This window comes from Amblyomma maculatum, chromosome 11 (assembly GCF_055883805.1).
Source record: "Amblyomma maculatum isolate TAMU_Amacu chromosome 11, ASM5588380v1, whole genome shotgun sequence".
Taxonomy (NCBI): Eukaryota; Metazoa; Arthropoda; class Arachnida; order Ixodida; family Ixodidae; genus Amblyomma; species Amblyomma maculatum.
Window position 1 is genome coordinate 115187933 of NC_139354.1, and position 9176 is coordinate 115197108.

The following is a 9176-nucleotide window of genomic DNA, read 5'->3' on the forward strand; positions in this document are numbered from 1 at the left end:
AGTCACCTTTGCATGAGTGCAGTTTTTATTATTGAATCAGTTTTACGAACCTCTCAACCCTTTCATAGTGTTCACTGCTTTGTGCAGAGACCTATGATAATCTGATGAGGTTTGTGAATTGAATCGATGCGGCATGAATGTTTTTTGCGACAGCCCAAGTGGCAAACTTTTTTTCTTTCTTGCGGGCAAAACCTGCAGCCGATTTCCGACAGCAACAATGATACAGCTGAATAACAGCCTATCGTCGATGTTAAGCCGTGAAATAAATAGAGGGTACATACTATGTGTGGGCCCCCATCTCTGCCAGCCAGCTATTGTTTTGAAGTATTTATTATACATTTCCGAACAACATATGTGTATTTATATTTGCGTGTTTGCACGACCAAAACATCGGTAGCCACTTTACACAACCCAAACAGTTAAACGTCCTGCTGCACTGGCAGTGTTTACAGGGAGCAAAATAGCCGTACAAGACATCATGATGGCAACTGGTGAGCATCAAGGATCCAATTGCATAAGCTCCGCCATGACACCAAGCACACTTTAGCCTGCCATCAGAAAAGTATGCATTAGGAACACACTAGACTCGCGGTGGCCAATATGGTTTTGAATGCCATTAGGAATGAATAAGGAAAGCTCACAAGAAAGTCATGAGACATACAAATGAGTCTCATGTATAAAGTCACTGGAGTTTCTAAAGCCACAGTGCATATTTTATTAAGGAGCAGCGGAGCCAGCCTGCAGACGATGAGCCGTGCGACGCACCAGCGGCAATGTGTTGCGAAACTTGTTTGTATTGCAATTATCAATAACACGGTATGGGTCACAAATCCGCAAAAAGGATTTTTGTTTTGCTTTCGGCTTATTGTTTAAGTGAAGAACAGATTTTAGCATGCTCTTCTTGCGCTGCAGAAGAGATCCACCGTATCGTTGGCGCAGAGGGCTTGCGGGAGGCACGGCCTGCCCGGCGTACGTGTTTACTACGGTGGAGGAAGTAAAATGAGCATCATATTCCGGAGTCCTTAATTGGAACCTAGTCGTATGGCTTACACACAACGTTCATAGGCGAACCAAATCAGGATAGACTGCAAAGCGGTGAAGCAGAAACATATTACCGCCACATTCGCTGCTTCCCGCATACTCTGTCGGCAATCATTTTGCGATTTCGTTGATTGTTTGTGCAGTCCAGGATCACGCATTGCTGTCCCGATGACATTACCACTAAAATGGACGCTAATAAATGTATTTAGGCCTCTCAAACAGGAATATACCGAGATGCAAGGCCGCTTTGCTATGCATAAAACGTGCGATGAACGTGCATCTGTAAAAGTTATAGGGGCTTTTGATAATAACTTTTCGGAGAAACGCCAACTCTCTCATAAGTATATTTCTCGCTATACAAGTTCAGGTTAAAGTGACTTGTTGACTCGCCAAGGAAAGTGACTTAGCATAGTACTACAATTATTGACCATTTGTTGTAGCGGATTTATAAAAGAGAGAAACAAAGCGGGTCAGTGTATTACAATAGGCGAGTCTTAACACAGTAAACATGAAGACGCAAAGTAAACATAAATAATAAATGCTGAATATAGAGCCACTAACTCTTATGAGAACATTTTTATGGCCTTATACTCGGAAAATTCAATGATTTTAATCATTCGAATGTAATTTACGACAGCAAACGAAGTCAGCACGCGCTTATCAGAAAAGGCTTAGGAATTGTGAAAGGCAGCAATCTAGATTTTGTTTTCTCGTCCACTCAGTCAATAAATACATCATTAAGGCTTCATGCACTTTCAAAATGACTAACTTTCATTGCACAATATGTATTCGATCCACGTGCTTTCCGCTGGATCTATTTGCGTGTGCGAGTATTCATTACATTTGACCCTAATATTCAGAAAGGCAACATGGATCAAATAATGTTGCATTCAATTCCTTCAATATATACGACATGGTAGCATAATATTACTTCCTTCCTTTTTAAGATTACTTGTAAGCCGTAATAAATTACCAACTGCATCTTTTCGTCACTAAACACACACCAAGAAGTTTACGGCCGCCAAACACTACATTCTATTACAAATAACCTGTGGAAAAGTATTGACTATAATGCTCAATTTTAACTATGTTTCACGAATTTAAGAAAAAACATTATAGATTTTCCTCACCGCTTTATCCTAGTTTCTATTTCGCTCTGTTCTGATTTGTTATTTGTGCTGTGTGAATGAATGTGCATTCTTAAACTCTGCATAGTTCATCACTGTCTACTGCTGTAACGTGTTTTCTTTAAAAACGGTTGCATTATGCGGTCGTGAAAACCAGGCTGCCTTAGTATACAATCCTGGGGACTCTTAAACCAGTGTTTTCGAATAAAACAAGTTGGGATTGATAGTTTTGTTTAAAATTATATAATTCATGAAAGTTCTAGGGGCCTGGATGCACATAAGGAATAATTGATTTGAGTTCCCACCACACATACAGAGTGAACTCTTACCGTGCAGCAAAAGCTCCCACTTACACCGTGTTGTACCATAAGAACCGTAACACGGTTTTGTTTTTTGTTTTTCACAAGAAAGTTACTTTTAGAAGACAATAGTATACATAAAAATAGCCGTACGGCACAAAAGATATGGAGGTGCTGGGTATCGATCCCGGTACTTCTCGCGAGCTGCACCCCCGACGGGCAAGAGCAAGAGCAAAGCACCTGCCTGGGCGGTGAGAGTTGCGCAGAGAATCTCCACCACAATCAAGGGCGCCCGAACGAGAAATGCAGTCACTTTTCGCTCTCTCTTTGTGTCGTAAGCGTCTCGCTGGCGGATTCTGCGTTTTCGACCACAGTCACGTAGCCGCCATACATTCATACTCTCCCGCACTTTCATCATTTAAGGTTCATACACACTCGTATATCGCTGAGACTTTCTTCAAATAATAGCTTATTTATAAAAATGTCATATTGTGTGGCCCCTTCAGCTGAAGACATATTTAGTGTACAAAGGATATTTAGGAAATAATGACCAACATTAGTTCCAGCTACCAAAACATTTCATGGGTGAAGGTAATTAGAAGAGAAGGAAATGCCTTGCCTTAGTGTACTCTTTGTTATGCGCTTTCTTTAAAACCTAAACTCCCGCGCGCTCTGAACTCTTCATCAGAGAGCTTTCGATGTTTCAGAGCACCTATTATGCATATAGAATACCACATCTTGCAAACTACTCAGCTTTTTCAAGTGGCTGCATTCTGAATGATACAGATTGATGCAAACTTTTATAAAGCTTGTTTACAACGGTGTACAATTCTATTCAAGTCTTCCCAACACTGAACATGTCCTACCGTAAAACATCAACACTTCACACTGACTTTTGCTGCAAAGTCAAATAACATATTTCTGCCTCGCCCTGCTACGCTTAACGAGGACTTATCACGTGCCATAAGTCTTAGACAGGTTAAGGGACTAGCGAGGCACATGTAGCATTCTACAACGAAGCTACAGTCTTCGCAGTGAACTTCCAGTGCTTCAAGACTGTGAGCGATAGATTACATAGTCTCCTGCTTGCAAACAATGTGTACTTCTTGGGAGAAACATTGGCTCGTGGTGGAACCATTTTTTATAGGTTTGCCTCTTTATTCACCCGCTGAATTTTGTACACATGCGAAGAATCCATTTGGGCGCGAAGTTCAATATGCATGTTTACCAATGTAAAAGTTGTGCACATTGAAGCTGTCGAGAAGACCGGAAATGAGCGGCAGACAGACTCATCAATTACGAAATGATCCCACGCACCCCAAAATTCTTTACCTTCGACAGAAAGCCCACGTCATGGTGCGGTTGAACTCGTTACCAGCGGTGCACAGGAGAAGCGCTCGGCATTAGTTAACGTAGTCATTCAGACCACATCGCCAGAGGCCACTCGGCTTGAGGTGAGCGTCCCGTCGATAGCTCAGTTGGTAGAGCGGTGGACTGTAGAGGTTCTCTCACTGCGGACATCCATAGGTCGCTGGTTCGAGTCCGGCTCGACGGAGTCTTTATTTTTCTCGAGTAATCTCTTGATACTTCATTTCAAACATCTGCATAAGCTGAACGAAATAAAACATGCTTTTTCAATGCCGCTTAGCATGGAATTTTTTATGCAATACAAAATCCTTTTGCGCCGTGAGAACGCAAGCAACGTTTATTGTAAATTTACACAAAAATGCATTTCCAGAACAAAACAACTAAGAAATACAATAAGCCTTTATCTTTTCATACTACCTGAACAGCGCTCGAGGAGATAAGTATATAGTGGCGTTCGCGGCAACAACAGTGTCATGTGCTAACTGCCCGTAAAAACCACAAGTGTGTATATTAATCTATTTTCCTGTGTCTCTGAGATGCAGCGAACGTAGTTTGACCAACGATGTTCCTACATGATGTAGAACGTGAAAGTATATGTCACCAGAAGGAGTAGTATCGACGACAGCTAGGCGAAAATATTTGACTTCATCGGGACATGAATACTTACTGTAGGTCCTAATTAAAGCAGTTCGATTTCTTTTCCTGCCCTACTCTATCAGCCAGTTTTGAATCGCCTGTGTTTGATATGATGTAAAAGAGTTCTACACAAAAATAAAATATGCCTGGCAGCTGCTGTCCACCCACTTTCCATCCTAAATATTACAAACATCTTGAACGGTTCTTCGCAGGATATCGTGTACGCTATTATTATTCACTAACACTAAATATTTTAAACACAATCAAAACATATCCAGTGGTTTATTTTATTCTCTCATGCAAGAATAAAAACAAATAGTAATGTTTACCTGTATTTATAATACGTTTTCTCGGCTTCTGTTTTGGGAAATAATTAACAGAGTTGTCTTTGAGTGACTTCCTGTGCTCTCTGTTCACCTGTGTTAGTATGTTACTCGAATTATAATCAGTGAACCCTACAATGCTCTACACAAATAGGCAGTACCCTGGGACAAACTGATTGCTGACTTCGATTGTGTCGCTGGACGAATGCTAGTTAGCTAGAACTGCATATGAGCAACGCTGCATCCTCTCACCAGAACAGTTGCAAGCACAGCTAACTGACACAGCTTGGAGTGCAAAGATTCAGTGCAAAGATGAATAAAGGAACTATTTTGCGGTATTCCCTAGCAGTCGATTCGTGCCAGCCAAGCTGTTCTCTATGGCACCGCCAAGTGATCTTGAAGGCCGCGTTATTCAGGTGGAGCTTAGTCTTACAGACACGCGGATGGATGGCGATAGTTGAGAAGGAACAAGCTAATGTGAAAAATGCAAGAATAGTGCTGTGAAGTTTATTGCATTGTTAAATAGCATGACAACTGTCGCAAGGTAAAATTCCAAGATGAATAGAAAGCTTTCCAACCAAAATACACCTTTCTTTTCAATGCAGGCCGTTGACAAGAATCTCAACAGTAGGTTCGACAATAACAAGGCGTCAAAATTTCAAAAAAAAAAAAAAAAAAATATTTGTTAGCAAATGTTCGATAATTGCAGCGCTGTACTCCGGCACTCTCGTAGGCGAGTAAACGAGGCACATGTAGCCTCAACTTGTACAAGAGAAACTTATTTACAAGGTAGTTAACGTTTCGCTGCAAAGCGAATAACAAAATCCCGTGTAAAGTTTACAAATGCACTGTCAACAAAATAAGGAAGCGAGCGGTCAAAACCAACGACGAAAATAAATGGACTTCCCTTCGTAAGATAACTAACGAGTCTTTTCTCCGTAGATCGTCGTGTTCGCTTTCATCTATTAATTAAGAGAAAACATCAACCAACTAGCCCCAACCAAAAGTTCATTGAAGTTTTTCCGGGGTATTGTTATGTCGAGTTTACCGCTCTAGATTCAGGCATGGATTTGAGTGACGGCGCAGTAGAGTTCAGTTATAATTTAGGCTGCTGGGATTTGGGAGTCGTAAAGCTTTATGTAACATCGCACAATTCATGCGTGTTCATGTGTTTCACCTGATTTTTAACGCCGCAACCGCGGCTAGGAAGCAACAGTGCACTTCGAATTTGAGAGGTAGTCAAATATACGATATTGCGAAACAGAGGCATGTGAGGCCTAATTTAAGTGTGAGATGAAGGACTCATAATGCTGAAATACTCTTGAGTCCTATCGAAACACTTGTTCATAAACGCGTTATCCTTCATGCCGGTAAAGTAACGATTGTGTGCTTCAATATCAAAGCCTCATGGCAGCACAGCTTTTGTGTAAACACTACAAACGGTTTGTGCATGCGGTGCGTCTTGATTGAAGTTTAGAAGTTTTCATGTTGCGACCAATGCGTGCCTTTAATTAATCCCTACATTTCTTGCTGACCATATTAGTCGATCTATGTGCGTGCCTTCAATTGTAAGCGAGCTTGCCGTAGAGAATCTCCATTTGGTATTTTTCGTGACTCCTTCGTCTTGCGAAATGTTGCATAAGAACCAGTTACACCATTGGCAAAATCGGCGTTTTCTTCTTTGCATTTCAAAATGTATTGAACGCAGTTTCAAGGGGATATGGTGAATAATTAGATATTTTTTTCCTACATTCGTCGGCGTCGTGGCTTAGTTTTTTTTTCTTCATGGAGAAACAACGTGCCCATGGTGGGAACCGAACCCACGACCTCCAAATATCGCGTCCGGTGCTCTTACAACTGAGCTACATAGGCCGCTGTCTCACTTGCTACTTTCTTGGGTGTTAATGTTGTCGGTATACGAACCTTAAGAGTGTTCACCAGCGCCACCCTCAACCATAGCGGTGGACACGTAGAGCGTGATCAAGAGCGACGGCGAAAGCTGTGCTAGAACCCTCTTACGCTACCTATATGGCTTCAAGACTGCCAGAACCGAGACCCCCGTAAGGTTCATATACAGACAACATTAATACCCAAGAAAGTAGCAGGTGGGACAGCGGCCGATGCAGCTCAGTTGGAAGAGCACCGGACGCGATATGCCGAGGTCATGGGTTCGGTTCCCACCATCGGCACGTTGGTTTTCCTGCTATTTGTTGTTTAATTATCTTTGCTCTAATCAGATTACATTACCGATTTATGTGATTACCGAAGTAAACATTAAAAAAAAACTGCAAAGTACAATCCCCAATGCTTTCCTTGCCCTCGCCGACTATTGTCTTCTTTCATTCATGTATTATAACGAGCACCCTCCTTTTCCCTTCATTTATCTGCTTGTAGATTACGGGGATCTCGGTTCTGGCAGTCTTGAAGCCATAGGTAGCGTAAGAGGGTTCTAGCACAGCTTTCTCCCTCGGTTTTGATCACCTTCTACGTGACGCTGGTGGTAACACAGGACGTTCCACGTCCACCGCTTTGGCTGAGGGTGGCGCTGGTGAACACTCTAATGCTAATCCTAGATTTCTGTGAGCGACATGATCTAGTTATAGTAAATAGAGAAACAAAATGGTGAAGGCCAAATCACGTGGGAATTCCGCAACAGACAGGCGACCATTTACTACTGTCCAATGTCGCAGGAAATTTATAGCAAGATCACAAAAATGAAAATATACTAAGAAGGGGAGTGTAGACTGGGAATTGATCATAAATGCATTAGTCTGCAGATGGGGCCCTTGATGAAAACAGAACTGAAACTTAGACAAAAAGTAAACGCAAAATTAAACAACGATCAAATAGCGCAGATAGCAGCAGACATAGAGGAAGCAATAGAGAAAAGCCCCAAGGAAGACTGGGATTATGAACAGGTAGAACTACTCATAAGGAGGAAAATTAAGGAGGTTAAAGTAGCAAACTGCTGGAATGGAAAAAGGAAGCCACGGAGCTGGTGGAATAAGGAAATCAGGGAAGCTATTGAATAACAACGGGCTGTTTCAAGGGAACACCGAGTGGCAAAGAAAGAATAGGTATCTCAGGAGGAAATCGACCAAAACTGGGAATCATATAGACAAAAGAAACTTGAGGTAGAGGCCCTCGTCCAAAGTAAAATAAGGCGGTCCACCGATCGCTGGATGGCTGACATACACGACACCTCTAGAGGCGGAGCAAGAAATATTCTGGAACCATATAAGCTGTCTAGGGAAGAAGAATCAAAGAAAGCAGGATCGGATTCAAGATAACGAGGAAAATTGTTTAAAGGGAGACAACGCAGTAAACTACATTACATCAGTTATAGCCGAGTCATTTAAGAGCGACGATAGGGTAATCTCCACAAATCAGGAAGCAACACAAGGTAGCAGAATACAAAGCAGCTTAGAACTGACTTATCTAAACTGGAAAAAGGCAGAAAAAAAATATTCTTAAAAACACATCTGCAGGAATAGATGGAATTTCGATAAAGCTGATTAATGAACTTCGTCCAAAAAGTAAGGAAACGTTGTTAAAAGCTCTGGATACAGTCATAACGAATAAGCAAATTCCGGATAACAGGTGGCAGAGTAAAATGAATTTAATTTATAAAGAGAAAGGAGAATGTGTTGTGTGTATTTGTGTGAATGTTGTGTATTTGTCGCGTAATATTCTGTGTGTGTGTGTGTGTGTGTGTGTGTGTGTGTGTGTGTGTGTGTGTGTGTGTGTGTGTGTGTGTGTGTGTGTGTGTGTGTGTGTGTGTGTGTGTGTGTGTGTGTGTGTGTGTGTGTGTGTGTGTGTGTGTGTGTGTGTGTGTGTGTGTGTGTGTGTGTGTGTGTGTGTGTGTGTGTGTGTGTGTGTGTGTGTGTGTGTGTGTGTGTGTGTGTGTGTGTGTGTGTGTGTGTGTGTGTGTGTGTGTGTGTGTGTGTGTGTGTGTGTGTGTGTGTGTGTGTGTGTGTGTGTGTGTGTGTGTGTGTGTGTGCGCGTGTGTGAGTGTGTGCGTGTGTGTGTGGTGTAACGTTCTTTATGTGTAAAATTTGATGGTAAATTAGGCAATAAAAAAAGTCGATAGCTCAGTTAGTAGAGCGGTGGACAGTAGAGGTTCCCAGTCTGCGGACATCAATAGGTCACTGGTTTGAATCCCGCTAGACGGAGCATTTTATTTTTTGTTGAGTGATCTGGCATATCTCTATGCTTGCCATCCTGACATTGCAGGCGTACAACGGAAAAAATACATCGCTCACTCAGAAGTGGTGAAGGCTGTACAATCATGCTTTTGAGCACCACTCTAACATTACTCACACATTTTCGACGAAACCTATTTACTCAAAAAAAAATAAGTGTTTCAAGCCTTTTCCTCATTA

General features: G+C 41.9%; 1 non-coding gene across 1 annotated transcript; it reads left to right on the forward strand.

Annotated features, from left to right (window-relative positions):
* Positions 1–3930: 3930 nt before the first annotated feature.
* On the forward strand, positions 3931–4022 carry TRNAY-GUA (transfer RNA tyrosine (anticodon GUA)). The gene is given in 2 exon segments: positions 3931–3967; positions 3987–4022. It is a non-coding gene; the product is annotated as a tRNA-Tyr (tRNA).
* Positions 4023–9176: the final 5154 nt, after the last annotated feature.